Source organism: Schistocerca piceifrons, chromosome 3 (assembly GCF_021461385.2).
Source record: "Schistocerca piceifrons isolate TAMUIC-IGC-003096 chromosome 3, iqSchPice1.1, whole genome shotgun sequence".
NCBI lineage: Eukaryota > Metazoa > Arthropoda > Insecta > Orthoptera > Acrididae > Schistocerca > Schistocerca piceifrons.
This window is the reverse complement of record NC_060140.1, coordinates 962164349-962187168: the sequence shown is the minus strand read 5'-3', so window position 1 is coordinate 962187168 and position 22820 is coordinate 962164349.

Here is a 22820-nt window from a genome sequence, read left to right as displayed (position 1 = left end):
CGCCAGGTGGAAATGGCATGGCAAGCCGTTCCACAGGACTACATCCGGCATCTCTACGATCGTCTCCATGGGAGAATAGCAGCCTGCATTGCTGCGAAAGGTGGATATACACTGTACTAGTGCCGACATTGTGTATGCTCTGGTGCCTGTGTCTATGTGACTGTGGTTCTGTCAGTGTGATCATGTGATGTATCTGACCCCAGGAATGTGTCAATAAAGTTTCCCCTTCCTAGGACAATGAATTCATGGTGTTCTTATTTCAATTTCCAGGAGTGTATTTGGTATGGCTTCCTGAAAAACACTTGGCCAGGTTTCACCTTTAATTGACATTCATAACCTTTGCCTATGCCAGGTCGATCTGAAAATACCTTATGATGCCTTTTTAGAACCTGTCTCAGTTCCTCCTTCTGATTGGCTGAAATCTTATCGATTTCCTGCAATTTAGCTTCTACACTCCTGGAAATTGAAATAAGAACACCGTGAATTCATTGTCCCAGGAAGGGGAAACTTTATTGACACATTCCTGGGGTCAGATACAGCACATGATCACACTGACAGAACCACAGGCACATAGACACAGGCAACAGAGCATGCACAATGTCGGCACTAGTACAGTGTATATCCACCTTTCGCAGCAATGCAGGCTGCTATTCTCCCATGGAGACGATCGTAGAGATGCTGGATGTAGTCCTGTGGAACGGCTTGCCATGCCATTTCCACCTGGCGCCTCAGTTGGACCAGCGTTCGTGCTTGACGTGCAGACCGCGTGAGACGACGCTGCATCCAGCCCCAAACATGCTCAATGGGGGACAGATCCGGAGATCTTGCTGGCCAGGGTAGTTGACTTACACCTTCTAGAGCATGTTGGGTGGCACGGGATACATGCGGACGTGCATTGTCCTGTTGGAACAGCAAGTTCCCTTGCCGGTCTAGGAATGGTAGAACGATGGGTTCGATGACGGTTTGGATGTACCGTGCACTATTCAGTGTCCCCTCGACGATCATCAGTGGTGTACGGCCAGTGTAGGAGATCGCTCCCCACACCATGATGCCGGGTGTTGGCCCTGTGTGCCTCGGTCGTATGCAGTCCTGATTGTGGCGCTCACCTGCACGGCGCCAAACACGCATACGACCATCATTGGCACCAAGGCAGAAGCGACTCTCATCGCTGAAGACGACACGTCTCCATTCGTCCCTCCATTCACGCCTGTCGCGACACCAGTGGAGGCGGGCTGCACGATGTTGGGGCGTGAGCGGAAGACGGCCTAACGGTGTGCGGGACCGTAGCCCAGCTTCATGGAGACGGTTGCGAATGGTCCTCGCCGATACGCCAGGAGCAACAGTGTCCCTAATTTGCTGGGAAGTGGCGGTGCGGTCCCCTACGGCACTGCGTAGGATCCTACGGTCTTGGCGTGCATCCGTGCGTCGCTGCGGTCCGGTCCCAGGTCGACGGGCACGTGCACCTTCCGCCGACCACTGGCGACAACATCGATGTACTGTGGAGACCTCATGCCCCACGTGTTGAGCAATTCGGCGGTACGTCCACCCGGCCTCCCGCATGCCCACTATACGCCCTCGCTCAAAGTCCGTCAACTGCACATACGGTTCACGTCCACGCTGTCGCGGCATGCTACCAGTGTTAAAGACTGCGATGGAGCTCCGTATGCCACGGCAAACTGGCTGACACTGACGGCGGCGGTGCACAAATGCTGCGCAGCTAGCGCCATTCGACGGCCAACACCGCGGTTCCTGGTGTGTCCGCTGTGCCGTGCGTGTGATCATTGCTTGTACAGCCCTCTCGCAGTGTCCGGAGCAAGTATGGTGGGTCTGACACACCGGTGTCAATGTGTTCTTTTTTCCATTTCCAGGAGTGTATTTTGTCCAAAATAATTGCTTCTTCTTCTGTGTTCTGCTTACTTGTACTAAGATCAACATCCTCGTCCCAATACCTCCTATTTTTCAGAACTCGTATAGGCAGCTCCCAAGTTTCATGATCAGTTACTACATGTTTATCACTAAAAGGTACTATAATTACTCCGGTTATTGGCAAGACCATTTTTAACTGGCTTCTTTCAAAGTCAACAACACTCTGATATTTTGACAAGAAATCTATGCCAATTAAAACCTCAATACTGAGATTGTTTACAATTAAACATGGATGATCAACTAAATTACCATTAATGTCAAAAGGTAGTAAAGCTTCTTGCTTTACCGTTTTTGAAACCTTGCCAGTAGCACCAATTATTCTTAGTCCTGATACCCTCATTACAGTAAGCTTGTCCTTACCAGGTAATGCATCAAAGAAGGACTGAGATATTGCACTCACTTCACTTCCACTGTCTAAGAGACAACGTACATTGATACCCAACATATTCACTATTATTATAGGGTGGCTTATTCTAGGTTGTACAGGTGGTTCCTCAAATTCATCTAGTAGTTCCTTTTGGATTTGTCTCCAACTAAAGTGATCGACATCTGTTTTCATTACATTTAGGTCACAGTGTGTAGGGGTTTCCTGAATTACATTTTCAGCTGCCTTTTCCAGTCGGTCTATTAATTTTAAATCGAAACACCGCATGACTTCATTACATTTAGTTTGCTGAACATGACCAGCCCGCATCTCGTGGTCGTGCGGTAGCGTTCTCGCTTCCCACGCCCGGGTTCCCGGGTTCGATTCCCGGCGGGGTCAGGGATTTTCTCTGCCTCGTGATGGCTGGGTGTTGTGTGCTGTCCTTAGGTTAGTTAGGTTTAAGTAGTTCTAAGTTCTAGGGGACTTATGACCACGGCAGTTGAGTCCCATAGTGCTCAGAGCCATTTGAACCATTTTTGAACATGACCCAAATTACTGTAGTCTGAGCGATTCTGCGCCTCCAGACCGGGCATAACATTGGTTACAGCTAAACCACTTTCACCATTATCGTCGGTTTCCTTCTCAAGTGACAACTGGTCACAGCTACTGGGTTCATCGACCCCAAACAGCCTACCCTCTACATTCCCACTTATCTCCTGTCCTAAATCTATTAGTACATTATCAACAACCTGCACAGGCACTTTAGATAAGAGCACATCATCCTCATCGTAAATATAAGCATGAATTTCTTCTGCTTCTTCACCTGACAATTCAATATTTTGTAGTTCTTCCCTACTGTTACACTGCTGCGCCTTCTCTTTCTCTTCCCACTTAGAAAGCGTCTCTAACACGGTATCTATCAAATACTGTGAGTGATCTAATATTTCTGTTGTATCCTTAGGTGCTACCGACTCTTCATCCACATGTTCAGTTTGAGTATTCTGATCTGTCTTACCAATTCCCTTAACTACTGGCATAGGAAAAGTAACCGCCTGGTGAGCGCCAGTGTCCTCATAGACGGGAACTAGTTTTCCTGCCTCGGCATACTACTGTTTCCTTTAGTTTCATTATAGTTAGCTGGCATAGCCTTACTTTCCGTACTGTTGTTTACATGCATATTTATGTTTGGAACAAAATTATTATCCCTTGAACGCCATTGTTGGTTCTGATAATTATTTCCCCAATTCCTACCTCTCTTAGGATTGCGAATACCTACTGTTCTGATATTTACATTGCCATTTTGCTCGTTCCTAAAATTACTATTATTGTTATTGGCATTTCGGTTATTACGTGCTTGCTCCTCATTGGCAGCAACACGTTCTACACGTTCCAAATACTCAATGGAACGATCCAGATTGTCTCTAGGGGCAGATATAATTCGAGTTTGCCAATACCATGGCAGTTTGGCTTCAAGACCCAGTATTATCATTTCAGGTTTTAGCTTTTCGTCCAAATGTGATAAACGTGAAATCCATGACATGGCAAACTCTTTAATTGATTCCTTGCCTGCATTGAAGCGTTTTCCACTCCAAAATTCTCTCAACACTTCATTTTGCTTATTGTTAGACCAATACTCATTAATAAAAGCTGTTTTAAATTCCGCTAATGTTTTACATTTCAACATAACATCAGCTGACCAACGCATGGCGTCACTTGCTAAATGGCTTCTAATACATGAGATTTTCTCTCGTTCAGACCAAGTCGGTGGAATCACATCTTCAAAATCGTTCCAGAAATCTAGCGGGTGGATATTTTTATCTGGATCAAACCGCAAGAACTGCCGACACCCGATAAAAGCGGCGTTTGCAGCTACAACTTGTTGTATACTACCATTACCAGAAGTTACTGAAGCTACTTTACTTTCAATGTTAGCAATGTTAGTACTGATATTTTCTACTTTCATTTCAACATTATCTACTCTTTGCACAATATGAGTAGTATCACTTTTGATTGCATCTACGTCTGCTTGACATATGTTTACTTTTATATTAACATCTTCAAACCTATCTGAGCACAGTTCAGATTCCGCCTCGATTTTTTCTGTTAACTTGTGCTCCAGCTTCGCATCTTCCATTTGGAAGTCCTTGCGAACCTCAGCAACTTCGGATTTTACTGTTTTATACATTTCAGAAAATTGTTGAGCAACCTTTTTCTTAATATCCTCATGGTTGTAATCAATTTTATAAATCAAACTGTCTAGATCCTCTTTCAGCTTATTGCAACCAGCCTTGAAGGTATCGTCCATTACCTCCAATCGCTTATTAAAATTTGTGTGGCTGGCCACAATCTCAGACTTTAATTCAGCATTACTGTTTTTGACCTCACTTATTTCAGACTTTAATTCAGCTGTCATTCTAGCATTACTGGCAGCTATTGCTTGTAATATAACATTTAGATCAACAGCCCCAGCATCTTTGGTTTGCTCACTATCTGGCTTTTTATCACACTCAGGTGACGAAAAACTAGCTCCAATACCAGAATCATCAAATCTAAATGAAACTTCTGATTGATTAGTCATATCTAACTGCTCCTTCTTAAACTCTACCATCTCTGATGACTGTTTCATTTTTAATTCATCAGAGAAACAATCATCCAATAAATTTACAATTTCTACTTTCTGCTTTACTACAGGGGTCTCTATTATTGAATCATTGCCCCTTCGCACGCTACTGTCAGGAGACAATACTTCATTTTTCACTTTAACATTACTACTTTCATGCATGTTTATACTTAAAACGTTGTCTGAATTTACAGTTCCCTCAACAGACATAGGTTCTAATTTAAGTTTAAACTCAGTTTCTTTTGGCGGTTCCATCGCCGACAGTCTTTTAGTGCAGGTTAGTAAAATTTTTAACAGCTTTTCACTTAACTTAGTTCCTTCTGCACGACGTATGGCGTTGCCGGCGCGGCGTACCAGGATTCCTGATGCGACGTGGCACGTTGAACTGCAGACGGCTCTCCGACGGCTGTTGTGTGTTTGCGTGGCCCGCAATTGCAGGCGCTGCGCCGGCTGCTCCAGCGGACGACTGCGGTGCGGCGAGACTGGCTTCTCGCGATGCCGGCAGCACCGCTAGACTCAGTGCCAGCTGCGTCAATCCAGATGTGTTGTTAATCCAATTGCGTCGTCCACATGTACACGTAACACATTCACTGTTCTATACTCAGTTGCGTGTCGCATTTCACTCGCGAATCCGAATAGTTAAAAATCACTTTCACTTAGTTGATTTCCCGGCCGATGCACCATATGTGGGCCGGCGGATAAGTTTGTAAAAACAATTAAAATCTGATTGCTGGATAAATGCTTGCAAGTTGAATCAGTTTCTGGCTTTTAGAATGTTGTTAATGCTGTCTTTCGCCGTTCTCAACACTGGCTCTCTATTTACTTTTTGGCACCCAGAAAGTGATTTAATAAAACATGGAACCAGTAATTAGAGATCCTAGTGCCCACTTTATCTGAGAATGTTATTATAGCTGCAGCTTATAGCTCTGAGGAATTAGGAGATTGTCCGGGATTTCTAATCAAAAACGGTCTTCCAAAATAGTTGAGTATATTCTGAAATTCACTGATAAAAAACACAAGTATCCCTACAACCTAACTAACAGAGCAGTTCAGAGTCTAATGCGCTGATGCAACTATAAATGTCCGAATTAAATGTTAAAAAGAATGCTCGCCATAATTTGATGAAAATATTTCATCAAACGCCACGCTGAATATTTGGTAGAATGTCTGTCCCGCGACGGCGCGTGAAAATACGACAATACGCAAACTGAAGCTAGATAATGAAAATTATCCCAGAATTAACACTTCACTTGAAATGTTTTCATGGTTCCGCGTATCTCTAGTAACTTAATACGGCACCCGAGGCTGTTTGTAGCAGATACACTGATGCGACGCGACTACCGACACAGATGGCGTGTCATTCAGCGTCTGGAGAGAACTGGGGTCTTGCTTCCTCGCGCAGTGTTCTTATATATAAAGCCGCGGTGCGGACGGCTGAGGGATCGCCTGATCTTTTCGGCTCTCCCGACTAGCCGCTGGGCTAGTAACGCACCACTTCAAGTTACATAATAATTTATAGCTTCTTTTGCTGATTGCCGAAGAAGCTCTTAATTTAAACGTGCATTCAGCACGCAGGTAAGTATTGATAATAAAATTTTGACGTGGCTAAGTTAAATATTCTGGGCGAGAGAATTAATTAAATTACACTGTACGCAGTAGATGAGCTCTGAACTGGCCCTTTTGAGATCCGCTATCGCTATAATTTTATAGGTATTCAAAAGAAACTTTACACATCTTCATAGTCATAGCGGACCTCCAACCTATTTAAATCTAAACATCCTAGCCTTATTTATTAGCCTACTTAATCTATATTTCTTCCTTCAGTTTTGAGACGAAAACCACAAAATCATGAATTTCCACTAAAATCTTAATTTGTGAAATCCAAAGTACTATTTTTATTAAATCATTATGAAAGATGAATCTAAATATAAATTTTGAAGTCTCTAGCTCTTTTCTGTTGCGCCAATGATTTTTCCAGAAAAACATCCAAATTTCGAAAATGGCTGAAGTTATCGAACTGATATTTAACACACATTAATTTAGTATTATTCCTGACATGCTAGAAAAGTTTTAGGTCATTTGCTTGATTTTTAAGGTATTGCGCAACATTTATTACGTCAGAGCTATTTACAGCAGACTGGTTGGCACACAATGGAAACTGATGTGAATTTACTACAGCGTGAGTAGGCTGCTTCCCTACACTCTGACAGCAATAAGTTCTCCACCACCTACTGTATTTAATCTATCCTTTCTGAACACTGTTAGATCGTTTCAAAAAATTTTGGCTGAACTTATTTCCGGCTTTAGCCAGATCTCTGTACCTACATCTATTTGAGCTTCAGTGCTTTCTATTAGAGCTTGGATCTATGGTTCTTTCCCAACACAGCTACGACAATTTACAACTACAATACCAACCGTTTCTACAACTACCTTACTGTGTTTTACCTGCCCACTTTCTGGCGAACCCCCCTTCTGTGGTTCCCTGAGACCCTCTAATCTAAAAAGCCGCCCAGTCCCTTCCACACAGCTCCCGCTACCCGTGTAGCCGCCTCCTGTGTGTAGTGGGCTCCTGACCTATTAAGCGGAACCCGGAAACCCACCACCCGATGGCGCAAGTCAATGAATCTGCAGCCTACACGGTCACAGAACCGCCTGAGCCTCTGATTCAGACCCTCCATTCGGTTCTGCACCAAAGGACCACAGTCGGTTCTGTCGAAACGTACCAGGCGCTCGTTTTAAACCCATAGGCATTCTTTTACACTCGTAATGATGATAATTAGGGCTAAACGCGCTGTTTTCTCTCTGTCTTTGAGTTCCATTAATATCTGGTGATATCCACTGGTTAAATCCAATGTCGAAAAGTACTTTCCCTTTCTTAGCTGTTCTAGTATTTACGATATATTCGGGATCGGGAATACTTCCCCTATTGAAATCTCGTTTACTTTACAATAATCCGTCATCAATCTAAACTACCGGCCATTAAAATTGTTACAAAAAGAACAAATGCAGATCATAAACGGGTATTCATTGAAATAATATATTATACTAGAACTGACATGTGATTACATTTTCACGCAATTTGGGTGCATAGATCCTTAGAAATCAGTACCCAGAACAACCACCTCTGGCCGTAATAACGGCCTTGATACGCCTGGGCATTGAATGAAACAGAGCTTGGATGGCGTGTACAGATACAGCTGCCCATGCAGCTTCAACACGATACCACGGTTCATCAAGAGTAGTGACTGGCGTGTTGTGACGAGCCAGTTGCTCAGCCACCATTGACCAGACGTTTTCGATTGGTGAGAGATCTAGAGAATATGCTGGCCAGGGCAGCAGTCGAATATTTTCTGTATTCAGAAAGGCCAGTACAGGACCTGCAACATGCGGTCGTGCATTATCCTGATGAAATGTAGGGTTTCGCAGGGGTTGAATGGAGGGTAGAGCCACGGGTCGTAACACATCTGAAATGTAACGTCCACTGTTCAAAGTGCCGTCAATGTGAACAAGAGGTGACCGAGACGCGTAACCAATGGCACCCATACCATCACGCCGCGTGATACGCCAGCATGGAGATGACTAATACACGCTTCCAATGTGCGTTCACCACGATGTCGCCAAACACGGATGCGATCATCATGGTGCTGTAAACAGAACCTGAATTCATCCGAGAAAATGACGTTTTGCCATTCGTGCACCCACGTTCTTCGTTGAGTACACCATGGCAGGCGCTCCTGTCTGTGATGCAGCGTCGAGGGTAACCGCAGCCATGGTCTCCGAGCTGATAGTCCATGCTGTTGCAAACGTCAAAAAAAATCGTTCAAATGACTCTGAGCACTATGGGACTTAACATCTGAGGTCATTAGTCCCTTGGAACTTACAACTGCTTAAACCTAACTAACCTAAGGATGTCACACACATCCATGCCCAAGGCAAGATTCGAACCTGCGACGGTAGCAGTCGCGCGGTTCCGGACTGAAGCGCCTAGAACCGCACGGCCACCGCGGCCGGCTGCTGAAAACGTCGTCAAACTGTTCGTGAAGATGGTTGTTGTCTTAAAAACGTCCCCATCTGTTGACTCAGGGATCGAGACGTGGCTGCACGATCCATTACGGCCATGCGGATAAGATGTCTGTTATCTCGACTGCTAGTGATACGAGGCCGTTGGGATCCAGCACGGCGTTCCGTATTACCCTCCTGAACCCACCGATTCCATATTCTGCTATCAGTCATTGGATCTCGACTAACGCGAACAGCAATGTCGCGATACAATAAACCGCAATCGCGATAGGCTACAATCCGACCTTTATCAAAGTCGGAAACGTGATGGTACGCATTTCTCCTCCTTACACGAGGCATCACAACAACGTTTCACCAGGCAACGCCGGTCAACTGCTGTTTGTCTATGAGAAATCGGTTGGAAACTTTTCTCATGTCAGCACGTTGTAGGTGCCGCCACCGGTGCCAACCTTGTGTGAATGGTCTAAAACGCTATTCATTTGCATATCACAGCATCTTTTTTCCTGTCTGTTAAATTGAGTGTCTGTAGCACGTCATCTTCGTGGTGTAGCAATTTTAATGGCCAGTAGTGTATAGTTTAACTGTCCACTACCATTTACTTTTTAGGAATTAATAGAATCGGTGCATTCCATGGACTTTGACTTTCTACGGTAATATAGTCTGATAACATTTTTTGTAATTGCTTTCGTAACGGTTCTTTCTGGGATTCTGGTATGCTATATGGTCTGACATTGATTACCTTTCCTGCATGCTCTGGCAGTATCGGAAGTCCATGTAAATGATAATTTATGTCCTTTTAAATGGAATACATACAGTACTCACTACACAGTTTTTTCACTTCATATTTCTCTACCTCATTTAAATGACCACTCGTAATGCATCTCTAGCCCGTGCTGCACGGCTTTTGTAATTCATTGCCTGTTCTGGCGTTTATTTCACCCTCCTTACTGTTGCTTCCACAGCTAATGACTTTGTGGTTAAACTCACTGAACTCACATTGCATGTTACTTCATTGGTATTTAACATGTTAATAATACATTTCCCTCGAAAGTTTTTCACTATTGCTTCTGGAATGTGCACACCCTTGGGTACTTCTTGTTTTGGTACTATTCCGACGCCTCCCTCAGGGATTCTTTCGTGTTCAGCCAATCTAATTTTCATTAGCCTTTCTTCCCTAGGTCCGACTGTTCCCGTACATTCGTGTAGCTGGCGCTCCAGATCTGCTGTCCTTCCATGCTGTGACCTTAACGTGCCATAATGTGTATCTCTTATCTGTCCATCAACAGCTACTGCTCCCTCGAGTTAACGTAATTCTGTTGCCAGCTCCTTGTCTTCCTGGCAACGTTGCCTTGGTCCTGACCTCCTTGTTCCGTTACTAGCTGGATGCTCTGCCCATTCACTCTGAGTTGTCTCCTGAGATAATCGGTGATAGCTTTCTGCCGTTGTAGAAAATCTCTTCCTACTAGTGCGTCACATGGAACATCTGTTCCCTTGCGTAATACATGGAACGTCTGTTTACCCAACACTTGTCTGTTTAGTCTTAAATTCAATTCCGCTATTCCCATTGTGTTAATTGTACTTTCCGTAACCCCTTTCAATCTTCTCATTTCTCTATAATTCACAGGTATTTACGCGGTTATTGCTTCTTTCTTGAACAGGCTTATATGAGCACCTGTGTAGATTAAAAACTTTAACCTCATACCGAATTCTTTGCAGTATATTGTAATTACTTCATTTTCTGCTTCGCAGTCTACTACCCACACTTTGGGCCATTTCACTGTGGCTACGTGTGACTGCTTTGCGTGCCACCCGCTTCGTTTCCCGGCCATTCTCCTGGTTGTCTTCCGCGGTTTTCTCCACCTTTAAACATTGTATGCCCTTATTCGTTACAACTATAACACCTGGGAGGTCGACAGTCTTTCGCGCTGTGTCCTCTCCTTCTACATTTTTGACACATAATTATCTTCTCACATGTTGTATCCATATGCCCTGGTTTATGGCAGTGGTGACAATAATTTTGAAACTTATGTTCTTCTTCCGCTTTTGTGGGTGGTGGTACCCATCTGGCTTGCGTATTACTACGACAATGTTTGGATACATGTTCTATTTTTCCATATTTGTAATATTTCACTGCTCAATTCTTCTTGCTATCGTGCCAACTCATTCCCTTCGATGCCTGATTCTTTTCCTTCATTGACTTAATAGCGCTTTCCTCTTGTTGGGCTATCTCTACTGCTTCCCCAACTTCACATTTCTCCCCTACTGTGCACTATAGTTTGAATTCTCTCGTTTGCTAAGCCTTGTATGAAACATGCACGCCCTAGTGCATATACTAACTCTACAGCCCCTGTTGCTGTTTTATATCCGTTACCCTAGTTACCAACACATTCAAATATTTTGATAATTCGTCTATCCTATTACCGCATAAGGCAATTGATTCCCTTGCATACTGAGTTACTTTGAACATATTGCAGGCGTAAAAATCAATAGTTCTTTTACCTGAATATTTTTCTTCAAACACACATTTTACGTCCGCCCAATTTAGCGTGTTCTCCCTTACTATTAAGTTTGATCTGGCATCCCCAGTTATTTAAGATTTTACATATTGAAATAGTTATTTTGCATCCCCGATTTTAACTACTTCAAAAGCAGCATTCACCTCTCTATGAACTCTTGCAGTTCTGTCTTATTCCCATCGAAAGTTTTCGGAATCAATACTACCAATCCTGAGCACTGATACCCATATTATCGCTGCTGGAGGACGTCATCTTGTTACAAGTTCAAAGGACTTTATTATTAATCCATCACGTTGGCTTGCCTGTCTTGTTGATTGGATCTTCTTGTTCTTCTGTTGATCTGCTGCGTCTGGGCGCCGCTGCCTGCGTCGTCTGCTGGGCTCTCTGGGATCTCAGGCTCACTGGAATCTTGGGCTCTGCTGTTCGTGACTGGCTTCTACTTCTTGAGCTGCGATTCTGGGTCACTATTGCAGTTTCCTATTTTCCTGCTTTTTATGTTCAACTATACACTTACCTGCCAAACCAACTTGTAAACCACCTCACCCACCTCACACCATAAATTTTATGTCATGTCCCACGACAGTTTTGTAGTGCGATCGGAATATTGACGACAATCTGAGGGTTGTTTGAGTGTCCACATTCATCGTCGGAGATGAGAGGCAGAAAGCTCTCCGAGGTAGAACTGGGTGGTTATTGGTTGCAGTGGTAATCTTTTTAGGATTAATGGCAGGATGCGTATGCTAAAGAGTTAAGTATTTATTTAAATAATATCTTTATTCTCTTTGATAACTTGTAAAAGAGGTTCCAGTTTCTAACCCCTTTCTGTATTACTTGTCAGACTCAATTTATTCTTGTCAACAGACCACTCGCCTAAGCTTACAAGAGACGATTACTATTCCGTAAATTGTTCTTGTTAATTATGAAGCTACAAATGTTAGCTGCTCGTTGAGACAAAGGCAGATCGTCTATGTTCAGAGCTATTCCCCAGAAGAGATAATGATTACTCATCTTGCAGTTGATATGTGTGTCTCCAGATCTGATCACGGACTTCTCGATGTGAATATTACTTCTGCAAACTCAGGTTGCGGCTGTTTGGCGTAATACTGCTCTCGGACGCCTCTGTCAGACTACTACATCAGAATTCTCCAACAGACTGCTCCATCAGAATTCTCCATCAGACTTCTCCATCAGACTGACTCTTCTCTTTTTATCTCTTGCTTATATACCGTCTACGTTGCAGCTGACCCTCGAAAATAGCCTTTCGGGATATTTCTATTAGCTGGCTCCCTTGACATACTTTAATGTTGGATTTCTCCTTGAGGTTTCCGCTTGATGTTACCACTTACGTGTACTGGAAAGCTTCTGTTGACGTCAGGGTTTAATCCCTTGGTGCAGCTTCAAATAGTTCCATTACGTGTTTAGTCCGTAATCTGACGGGCTACTGGAGGTCTCTACTTTACATAACATATGGAAAACATCTGTTGTCGTCCAACTGCGGTTCAAGTAATGTCTTCATGTGCGCGTTTTGATCGAATGCGTCTTATCTATCCCCCCTTCACAAATACCCTCCACTAGGGTTTCTCAGTGCTTAAACTCTGAGGCTTCTAACTTCATGAAGTGACAATTGCTCTCCGTCCATTTCATCTGACAAGTATTGCTTAATAAAATCATTATAAACTTGTTTTATTCTTGGGGCTGGGCAGTGTGCATTTTATTATCAGCTAGGCACTCACGTCTAACCAAACTTGTAGGCCCAGCTGCAACGAAAACCGAAAACACACAGTTATCATTTTATTTCTTTGTACTCTTCTCAAACTAATGATTTTCAAGACACTAAGTGTAGACTACAGCTCTTCCGTCTGTCCTTTATTAAACCGTAGTAATCACAAATCGATCCAATAAACATTTCGCTACACGTGCTTCGTATATGTTCTTGAAATGCAGAGGGCACTTGTATAAAAATCTTAGAAAGGATATTGAAGAGTTATTTTTTTTTCTTGCCGTGGTGTTCAACATTGTATTGTATATGTGGAAAGCAACGTTAAATTCTAAGTATCTCCGATGAACATCAGCAATGTGACTCTGGTCTAAAGAAGTCAGTTTCTGCCTTGATCAGACCATCCCGAGGTGCCCAGAGTGTGGGCACTTGTAACAGCAGTAAATATGTAGCACATAAATTTTTTCCTTTTGTAATATAAGTTCTATGCATTACAAACTTTTTCGATCTGTTTATACACTCCTGGAAATGGAAAAAAGAACACATTGACACCGGTGTGTCAGACCCACCATACTTGCTCCGGACACTGCGAGAGGGCTGTACAAGCAATGATCACACGCACGGCACAGCGGACACACCAGGAACCGCGATGTTGGCCGTCGAATGGCACTAGCTGCGCAGCATTTGTGCACCGCCGCCGTCAGTGTCAGCCAGTTTGCCGTGGCATACGGAGCTCCATCGCAGTCTTTAACACTGGTAGCATGCCGCGACAGCGTGGACGTGAACCGTATGTGCAGTTGACGGACTTTGAGCGAGGGCGTATAGTGGGCATGCGGGAGGCCGGGTGGACGTACCGCCGAATTGCTCAACACGTGGGGCGTGAGGTCTCCACAGTACATCGATGTTGTCACCAGTGGTCGGCGGAAGGTGCACGTGCCCATCGACCTGGGACCGGACCGCAGCGACACACGGATGCACGCCAAGACCGTAGGATCCTACGCAGTGCCGCAGGGGACCGCACCGCTACTTCCCAGCAAATTAGGGACACTGTTGCTCCTGGGGTATCGGCGAGGACCATTCGCAACCGTCTCCATGAAGCTGGGCTACGGTCCCGCACACCGTTAGGCCGTCTTCCGCTCACGCCCCAACATCGTGCAGCCCGCCTCCAGTGGTGTCGCGACAGGCGTGAATGGAGGGAAGAATGGAGACGTGTCGTCTTCAGCGATGAGAGTCGCTTCTGCCTTGGTGCCAATGATGGTCGTATGCGTGTTTGGCGCCGTGCAGGTGAGCGCCACAATCAGGACTGCATACGACCGAGGCACACAGGGCCAACACCCGGCATCATGGTGTGGGGAGCGGTCTCCTACACTGGCCGTACACCACTGGTGATCGTCGAGGGGACACTGAATAGTGCACGGTACATCCAAACCGTCATCGAACCCATCGTTCTACCATTCCTAGGCCGGCAAGGGAACTTGCTGTTCCAACAGGACAATGCACGTCCGCATGTATCCCGTGCCACCCAACGTGCTCTAGAAGGTGTAAGTCAACTACCCTGGCCAGCAAGATCTCCGGATCTGCCCCCATTGAGCATGTTTGGGACTGGATGAAGCGGCGTCTCACGCGGTCTGCACGTCCAGCACGAACGCTGGTCCAACCGAGACGCCAGGTGGAAATGGCATGGCAAGCCGTTCCACAGGACTACATCCAGCATCTCTACGATCGTCTCCATGGGAGAATAGCAGCCTGCATTGCTGCGAAAGGTGGATATACACTGTACTAGTGCCGACATTGTGCATGCTCTGTTGCCTGTGTCTATGTGCCTGTGGTTCTGTCAGTGTGATCATGTGATGTATCTGACCCCAGGAATGTGTCAATAAAGTTTCCCCTTCCTGGGACAATGAGTTCACGGTGTTCTTATTTCAATTTCCAGGAGTGTAGGAATGACATCCTCTTTTGTTAGGAAGAGTAAAATATTACTGTACTTTAACAAGTACTATGTGTAAAGACAGTATTACCACTTTTGTAAATGCCTTGAACAGTTTGTTATAACTGTTACATATCGTATGAGACAGTGGAACTCGTATTCAGAACGTTATGTTAAATATCATACACATTTTATATCCATGTTTATTAGGTCAACCTGCCTAGGATTCATGCTGGCAATTTTTCATGACGGAATAAAATTGAAAAAATTGTTGAACAGAGCGGCTGTTGACTGTTGGTCTTAGTACGCTGGAGAGCAGGCAAGCTGCCAGAACATTAAATGGACGTTGTTGCAGTGCAGATATCTGCTGTTCCCAGTACGCTCTTGTATCGACCAAACGAGCTGTTTGTTGCGATGAAAACACTCTGATGTGGCTTGTGTTGTATGTATGCGTGAATCAGAAGTGGAGTTCCCAGCACGCCTAATATGAGTCGAAATTTCGCAAAGTGGAATTATTCTTATATACTATAATTAATGCACGGGAACAGTAGGAAAATAGTACAACTTTTTGATAAAGTAAGGCGAACTCTCCTTAACTTATTGGTTATCGTATGTTTTACATTAAAGTGTGAAATGTTCAAACCGTTATTCCGCCTTTGCGTACCTTCTTTTACCAGAAATGACTAGCTATCCCAGCGGCAAATACACTGCTGGAAAAAAATAGATCGAGCGAGGTGGCGCAATGGTTAGCACACTGTACTCACATTCGGAAGGACGACAGCTCAAACCCGCGTTCAGCCAACCTGATTTAGGTTTTCCGTGATTTCCCTAAATCGCAAATTCAGGGATGGTTCCTTAGAGAGGGCACTCCCTATTCCCATCCAGATCCTTTCCTAATCCGATGAGACCAATGAGCTAGCTGTTTTGTCACCCTACCCTCTCCCAAACCAACCAAAAAAAAAAAATGCGTGACTGACAGTGACAAGTCATTTTGCTGACAAGTGATGTGGCACGTACTTCATAATTGTAGGAGCCTATGATAGCAAACTAAGACCAAATGAAACATTTCACAGTAACGGATGTCAAAATAGTCGTCTGTATAGACGGTGCACCCCTTCCGACGGCAACGACCACAAAGGTGTCGAAGTGGATCCGCGATAGACCGTCCCCTAGCATTTTGTGCCTTTTGTTGCAGTTTGGCAATGGTTCTTGCCTGTCCTGGAGAACGACTAGCTCTGCAGATGATGAAGAAATTGATGAAATGTATGATGAGATAAAAGAACTTATTCAGGTAGCGAAGAGAGAATAAATTTAAAAGCCAGATCCCCCCCCACATGAACCATGGACCTTGCCGTTTGTTGGGAGGCTTGTGTGCCTCAACGATACAGATGGCCGTAACATAGGTGCAACCACAACGGAGGGGTATCTGTTGAGAGGCCAGGCAAACGTGTGGTTCCTGAAGAGGGGCAGCAGCCTTTTCAGTAGTTGCAGGGGCAACAGTCTGGATGATTGACTGATCTGGCCTTGTAACACTAACCAAAACGGCCTTGCTGTTGTGGTACTGTGAACGGATGAAAGCAAGGAGAAACTACAGCCATAATTTTTCCTGAGGGCATGCAGCTTTACTGTATCATTAAATGATGATGGCGTCCTCTTGGCTAAAATATTCCGGAGGTAAAATAGTCCCCCATTCGGATCTCCGGGCGGGGACTACTCAAGAGGACGTCGTTATCAGGAGAAAGAAAACTGGCGTTCTACGGATCGGAGTGTGGAATCTCAGATCCCTTAATTTAGCAGATAGGTTAGAAAATTTAAAAATGGATATTGATAGGTTAAAGTTATATATAGTGGGAATTAGTGAAGTTCGGTGGCAGGTGGAACAAGACTTCTGGTCAGGTGAATACAGGATTATAAATACAAAATCAAATAGGGGTAATGCAGGAGTAGGTTTAATAATGAACAAAAAATAGGAGTGCGAGTAAACTACTACAAACAGCATAGTGAACGCATTATTGTGGCCAAGATAGACACGAAGCCCACGCCTACTACAGTTGTACAAGTTTATATTGCCAACTAGCTCTGCAGATGTTGAAGAAATTCATGAAATGTATTATGGGATAAAAAAAATTATTCAGGTAGTGAAGAGAGACGAAAATTTGAAACGTCCCCTTTGAAGAACTATACATGACTGTGCTTAACCTGACACAGAATATTTTTAGCGCAACGCAATCTGACTTTCAAAATTCCCTACAAAAGAATGGCCCTGACTAACATTAAACTATACCTTTCACAAATCACTTACCTCACAAAAATCTTCGCTGCTCAAGCTACTGCAATACAGCGAGCGCCACTACTGCCAGCTAAATAAAAGATTCAAACTACAGAAGGCACTAACTACTGATAGGGATAGTTAGCAAATGAAAGATATTAATAGAGAACAAACAATGTATTTACCTTGATATCATCATATATAAATATAGCAGTTCATGACAAATTACAAAACTCCGCCATCTCTCTCCCCACATCCACCACTGCTGGAGGCTCACCTCCAACTGCGCAACGCTACGCGCTGTTCACATCCAGCTGCCGCTGCCCAACACTACAATGGCAGACAACAATGCAAACTAGCCACAGACGGCACGCAGCACAGCCAGTGATTTTCATATTGAGCGCTATGTAACGTTGCCAATAAGAAAACATAAACAGCCTACTTACATAGAGAAAACATAAACAGCCTACTTACATAGCCCCCATGCTCCCCACAAAAAATTTTACAAATTTTTTTTGGGCAGTGGGCAATAATGATTTGATAAAATTTTTCATAATTACAATAACAAAGAAATCAAATGCACACACTTATTGATACAATGTTGGTCAAATCTAAAATTTTGTCACAGTCCATAAAGACAGTCCTGATCATTCATTACGGTAAAATATAGTGTTTTTCTCAAAGTCTGAGCAGTAGAAGAAAATGCACACTGAAGTAGTGGATTTCCATGCAGTCTTGAAGAAGTAGTGTTGTCCTTCCAACGGAAAGACAGTGCTGACTCTTGACATGCATACAGGTAATGGGCCACAACATAGCAAACCCACAGCACAGTCAGTCGAAATTTTGAAGAGTATTGGTAGGTAGGTCATCACAGAGCAGACCCACTGTAGTCCTGGTAGAGAGTATGGTATTGGTGGGCCACCAGAGGTGCAGACCCACTGCAGTCCTTGTAGAAATAATGGTATTGGTGGGCCACCAGAGGTGCGGACCCACTGCAGTCCTCGTAGAAATAATGGTATTGGTGAGTCATCAAAGGTGTAGACCCACTGTAGTCCTTGTGGAGAAAGCTAGCAGCCATCTGTTGCGACTGTGCAGGTGCACAATCACCATCGAAGAGTCGTGCAGAAAATATAGCAAGTCCATAAACCACCACTTGTGCACTCACAAAGTTAGTTTCTAATTGTCCTTAGAACCAGCAATGCTGTTATCCAGTCCCTTGCTGAACGATTAACACACATGCAAACACTATCAGTCCCTACTTCTCACATATTGTCCATATACTATGACCAACAGAAACGTGTGCAGTGAAATGTAACTTACAAGTTAATAATAAGATGAACTGGTGTCAATTACAATTTTATAACATGAGAATACAATTACAAAGGTACAAAATACATCATTAAAGAACATAACAATACAGATAACATTAGTAGTACAGGCTTTACAACAGAATAGAAACAAACATATACATCAGTGTTACAGGAATTATGACATGAGTACAAAAATAAAAGATCAGAATCACTTTCGAAGCATCAACTTCACACATGAGCATTAAAACAAAACAGAATAAATAATGTCTAACATCTTTACAAAGTAAATAACATATTATTAATGCCAATTATATTCGAGGATAACAGTATTCCTCATCATAGTGAATGTAGCTTAATATTAAAAGAAAAAAAAATTCTATGAAACTACACAGAGACAGGAAGAAAACAAATACACAAGGGTACACAAACACATAGTGGGATAACACCAATAGGAAAGGACAGGGTTCGTTTTCAGTGTAACATGTGGTACTGCAGTCCAACCCAAAACTTCATATATCTTTCCTCTTATTTCATCCTTTGTTTCCACCAAAAAAATTCTATCTAAGCATGCTTTCTGTATTTATATGTTCACACATTTCTTACCTCAACATTTATTTCCAAGAAAATCCTACCTAAACCTGTTTTCTGTACTTTTTTTCGTATAACTTCTCAATGCATTTTTTCCAATTCATCGCAACTCATTCTCTTAGAGGCTACCCCCTCTTAAGCTAACTTAAATCTACTGAGCTCAGATGCTAAACTAAGGGACGAGGCAATGCAGCAGCACATAAAACAATTAATATAAACAGCAATGAAAAAAATGGAAATTTGCAAAGCAAGCTACAGTAAATCTAAATTACCAAGCAATGCAACATTACAACTAATATGAGCCAATGTGCAGCAACAAAAAAATAAATCTGGCTTAGCAGAGTAACACAAATTAAAGTTCAGTAGCACTATGCCTGGCAAACAGCAGTAACTTATACCTAAACATGACATAGCTCAAGCAGAAAAAATAGTACACTAAAGATAACAATGCAGATAAGGGAAATGTATATTCACATCTTAATGTCTAAGTAATTAAAGTGGTGCACCACAACAACTTATTGTAAAAAAAAATATTACCAGGTACTTGAAAAGAAAATTATGTGTTACTGTTACTAGTTCCTTCTTATTGTTCTTTCCTTTCCAAGTGCTCCTTTTTTAAAAAATGTGGATCATAAAATAATTATTTAATAGATCTGTTGACAGAAAGTGTTCACATTAGCAAATGCATTTCATTTTATAAAAGCAATGCTGCAACACAGCTGGATACCAGATATCAAGTGAAATAAGCAACTACGAAAAGCAAAGCATAAAAATATAATTCAATAGTCATGTGACATTTCATAAGTCAGTAGCTCTCAACTCTCATAGAAAGACACTTGTCATAATCAGGTGTGCAGATGTACGAATATTTCCCATCAATTCATAAGCATTGCAGTAATTAGCACAAAGTACGAGTAATCATATGTTTTCAGGTAATGAGCGTGTAATATTTGCGATGCTTTCTACAAAGGAATGTCAATAGCAAGGTTAATGGAAGTAATGAGGGTGTCGCATTTGCAATATTTTCTCTAAAGGAATGTCAATGGCGAGGATAAAGGCCTGCCTTTTTTCCTTTTTTTTTTCTACCTGTGCTTCCGGAAAGGCACACCCTAATGGCTTGTTCTCCAGGTGTTTGACACAGCTGCGTGCCCACAACGCATTACGTGCAGGTGGTCACTTAACTTTCTTACGGAAATATTTACGACACCAGTTTCTGCTACAGTGACAGTCTCACATAAAAATATTTCACAGGTCAAGAATTAGCGTTGCAAATCTGTAGAAAGAAAATCCTATGAATATAAGTGTCCAAATAAAATATTCGTCAGCATTGTGATACAGTCACGCATTTACGCACATTTCATAACTCTTAAGGTACGATTCTTGGTTTCCAACATACTTCTTATTCCTCATATACGGTAGCATCATCTTATTGATCATAAACATATCTCAACAGCATAGTACACATCGTCATCGTAATAATAACATCATAACACCTCAGTCAAATCTCAAAAACGTCGTAACTTCCTCCAATAATTTCTAAGCCTAAAAAAATTCTCTGCTCATGTCAAAAGTGTCAGCTGCCTCAAACGTACTTTAAAAATCATGATCTCATACCAAATACATCATTCAAAGCTCTCATAGTATCACAATGATTCCGAAAAAATATGAACAGTTTACAAAGTACAGACAAAATACAGTTTCATAAGTGTGAAGTTACTCAACTGTGTATTGCGTAAACATGTGTCACTGATGTAGTAAAAACAAAATGTTCGTTTCTCTGTGAAATAATCAGATAGCTGTGTAATTCTGTGTTAGAGAAATATGGTACCGATGTGTAAAGTTGTATAAGCAAATACCATATTAGCTAGGGTTCCTTGTGGTTGCCACACACATGGTACACAAAGTAAGCGTGTACCCCCCTGAGGATTAATGTAATTATACCCTCAGGTGTTACAGATTACAGCAATGGAATGAAATGTATCACGGAAAACTTTCTTTGTAATTCAAAAATCTTTAAAAATAAATGTTTTAAGTATAAAATTGATCACTCAAATACGTGTACTGTAGCGCTAAATGTGCGTCTTGTTGCAACATAATCTGTGTGGAAGTGTCGTAGTTATCGTCCTCCGAAAGCTAAGTTCTGCAGAAGTCAATGTACTTACCTCATAATACACAAAAGTGAAATGCTTTGCGTATAAATGTCTTAGTTATTACGCTTATTGCCGTGATGAAGAAAGTACTTTACTGTAACGTATTGTTGTGCTACGGAAAAGGCAGTCTCATTGTAGCTATACTACAAAAGTTACTACTAAAACCTGTTTTACTTTCCAGAATAAAACAGAAAACTGTGCAGATATAAAACAGAAACACTGCAAAAGCAACATTGTAAATTTTCACTCATTAGTAGCGTCGTGATAAAACCGTGTAGTTGTCACATAAACTAACCACTGTGTCGTCTGGTATCTCACAGAAAGTACTTTAAACCCAGAATGTATTTTCAAGTAAACCAAAATGTTGCATTAAAATCTCATTAGCAGTACTGGTAAATGTTCTAAGTATGTGAGCCTTATAGTCGTTACGTAATCGTGCAACTAACAAGCAAGAATGTACAAATACAACACTGTGTCGTCTGTTCACTATAACAATGCATTCGTCATTTCTGTTTAAAAATGTTCCCTAGGTTCTAGACTGGATATTTAATTTCAAACATTGTTACATGTTAACAGTTTCTAAGTCTGACAATGCATACTAGAAATGTAAAGTGAAAAGTTATATGGCAAAGACAAAGTTAAAAAGCAGGTTATCTTCCAATAAACGATTTTACATGTGAAGTGTGGTGCAATCCTTTACTCTTCATAGTACTCAGAGTTTGAACTTGAATGCAATTGTCAGGCGATATACGTCGGTAAAGAATACTGGAATTTTTCTCAAGGTTAGCGTCTATGTTATTTTTCTCTGAGCCAGCCGGCGCACGTGGGTGCCTGCGGCGCGAGTCATTGTCTGTCTCTTTGTTGGCGCGCGTTGTTATTGGGATTAGGAGACCTAACTTCTACAAATTCACCTCCTCGAGAGGGCCCTGCTCTGTTTGAATCCCGCCAGTTCTGATGCAATTCAGGTCTGTCGTTACGAATATATCGTCTGTCGTCATGTCGGTAGATTCCGTAGTTTCTTCCTTGTCCGTCACGTGGTGGAGAGTTTCTCCCTGAATCGTAACTGTGCGCCGAACTGTTGCGTCTGAAGTTATTCTGCCTCCCTTGATAATAATTGTTTTGGTTCCCATATTGTCTGTTTCTCTGATTGTCTCTGTGATAGTCATTACTACGGAAATGCGATCTTTCTCTGTAACTATTATTATTCTGCCAGCGGTTGTCATATGGGTGGTGTTTGTTTTGGTCTCGATTTGCGTTGTAAGAATAGTCTTTTCGTGTCCAGTTATTATTTCTTTCATCGTGGAATTGTGACAGATGTGACCTGTAATTGTTGTGCTCCTGTTTCCGCGTTCCCCGATTGTCAGTGTCAATTTCCAATTCTTGTAACAGACCCTGAAAAGCCTCAATGTCTTC